The following is a 2,500-nucleotide window of genomic DNA, read 5'->3' on the forward strand; positions in this document are numbered from 1 at the left end:
GGATTTAAAGTGTACTCATTCCGATTACGGGGCCTCGGATGAGTCCCGTATCGTTATTTTTCGTCACTACCTCCCCGTGCCGGGAGTGGGTAATTTGCGCGCCTGCTGCCTTCCTTGGATGTGGTAGCCGTTTCTCAGGCTCCCTCTCCGGAATCGAACCCTGATTCCCCGTTACCCGTTACAACCATGGTAGGCGCAGAACCTACCATCGACAGTTGATAAGGCAGACATTTGAAAGATGCGTCGCCGGTACGAAGACCGTGCGATCAGCCCAAAGTTATTCAGAGTCACCAAGGCAAACGGACCGGACGAGCCGACCGATTGGTTTTGATCTAATAAAAGCGTCCCTTCCATCTCTGGTCGGGACTCTGTTTGCATGTATTAGCTCTAGAATTACCACAGTTATCCAAGTAACGTGGGTACGATCTAAGGAACCATAACTGATTTAATGAGCCATTCGCGGTTTCACCTTAATGCGGCTTGTACTGAGACATGCATGGCTTAATCTTTGAGACAAGCATATGACTACTGGCAGGATCAACCAGGGAGCTGCGTCAACTAGAGCTGAGCAGCCGGCCGCCCGGGAGTGTGTCCCGGGGGCCCGCGCGAACACGCAAGCGTCCGCTCAATTATTCTGCAAACAGGAGGAGGCTGGGCTCCCCTGCACGATACACCTCGAAACCCTCTCAGGTCCCGGCGGCGCGCAGCGCCGTCCTAAGTACTTGGTCGGGTTCGAGAGAGGCGCAATCGCCCGGAGATAGGCGAGTAGACGCTTTCAGTGCGACCACCCGTGCTCCCAACTGAGCTTGCCGCTGCCGACAGAGGCCCGGGAGCGTGCTGTCGTGGTGTTGCCGGCGGGAGACAACACGCGGCCACAAACAGTGACCGGGCAGCTCCAACGCCAGCGCCACAGAGGGGCAGAGCCCCACTTGGGTGCCAAAGCGAACTCTCCCAGCACAGCGCACGCGCCAACACATCCGCACAGCTGCGATACAAACCACCTGCGAGAACCGCGGGGGCGACCGAGCAGCAGACGGCGTCGCGGCGCCGAGTGCCGGGCGGCGGCGCATCCTCAACGCACACAGTCCTCAATCGGACCAGCACACTGCAGATGTCCACCGCGCTTCGCACCGGGCCCGGGAGGACCCACTTTGGCCGCACGGCGCCGCGCGCTGGGTGCGCCGGCACGCAGATGCGCCGCCTGCCGCGTCCGTCAGCCGGCGCGCCTGCCACTGGGCGCCCCCACCAGCCGGCTGCCGCGCGTGCGCCCACGCAGCGCGCGGCCAGCACGCCGGGCGCCCCCCCCTCACCGGCCGGGGACGGTCCCACCCAGCCACCGCCGCGTATCGCTTCATACCCACATGCCCACTCACGTTCGTGGGTATGACGGGTGTCGCTGAAGCAACCGGTTAATACCTGTACCGATCGTCGATATCAACGATTCACCTCCAGCGCGAACAACCGCGCAACAACGGATTTCCAGTTCATTTGCGTAACTTGGGCAGCAAACGTAGACATCCATCTACATTTGCGACTTCTACGAGTCTTGCATGCCTGGATGTTGTGTGTCACGACGCACTCCATCAGCATACATACACGCTGCGACGTGTGCACGAAAGAACACGTGGAAGGTGGCCAGCGTACGTATACGAATGCCATTGCACAGCTGCGAAGCGCATTCAACACGCGAACTCCTGACCGACGAGCTAGAGGTGACAGGAGGGGAGGGGGGGGCGGGGGCGATATACGTCCTATTGCAGTACACAATACAGTGGATAGCGGGACCATGTGGAAAGTAAGCAACACTCGCAAGATGTGAGGGTACGCACCGTAAAATGAATCAATACGCAGAACACCACAGTGTGCGCGAAGTGAACTATGTTGAGATGGTTGCAATTAGGCAACGCTACACGAATTCCTAGAGTCATATAACTAACAATTACAGGGCAGGTTAGGGCGCAACGTAGGTTAGGTTAGGGCGCAACGTGGGTTAGGTTAGGGCCCAACGTGGGTTAGGTTAGGGCCCAACGTGGGTTAGGTTAGGGCCCAACGTGGGTTAGGTTAGGGCCCAACGTGGGTTAGGTTAGGGCCCAACGTGGGTTAGGTTAAGGCGCAACTTGGGTTAGGTTAAGGCGCAACTTGGGTTAGGTTAGGGCGCAACTTGGGTTAGGTTAGGGCGCAACTTGGGTTAGGTTAGGGCGCAACTTGGGTTAGGTTAGGGCGCAACTTGGGTTAGGTTAGGGCGCAACTTGGGTTAGGTTAGGGCGCAACTTGGGTTAGGTTAGGGCGCAACTTGGGTTAGGTTAGGGCGCAACTTGGGTTAGGTTAGGGCGCAACTTGGGTTAGGTTAGGGCGCAACTTGGGTTAGGTTAGGGCGCAACTTGGGTTAGGTTAGGGCGCAACTTGGGTTAGGTTAGGGCGCAACTTGGGTTAGGTTAGGGCGCAACTTGGGTTAGGTTAGGGCGCAACTTGGGTTAGGTTAGGGCGCAACTTGGGTTAG

The 2,500-nt window shown here is 58.2% G+C and overlaps 1 non-coding gene across 1 annotated transcript in view; it reads right to left on the bottom strand.

Moving 5' to 3' along the window:
- Positions 1-548, bottom strand: part of LOC126196873 (small subunit ribosomal RNA) — a 1,909-nt gene extending 1,361 nt beyond the window's left edge. The window contains exon 1 of the ribosomal RNA XR_007539303.1: positions 1-548. This exon is cut by the window's left edge and continues 1,361 nt beyond it. This is a non-coding gene — a ribosomal RNA (small subunit ribosomal RNA).
- Between the last annotated feature and the right edge of the window lie 1,952 nt (positions 549-2,500).

This window comes from Schistocerca nitens, chromosome 7 (genome assembly GCF_023898315.1).
Source record: "Schistocerca nitens isolate TAMUIC-IGC-003100 chromosome 7, iqSchNite1.1, whole genome shotgun sequence".
Lineage (NCBI taxonomy): Eukaryota > Metazoa > Arthropoda > Insecta > Orthoptera > Acrididae > Schistocerca > Schistocerca nitens.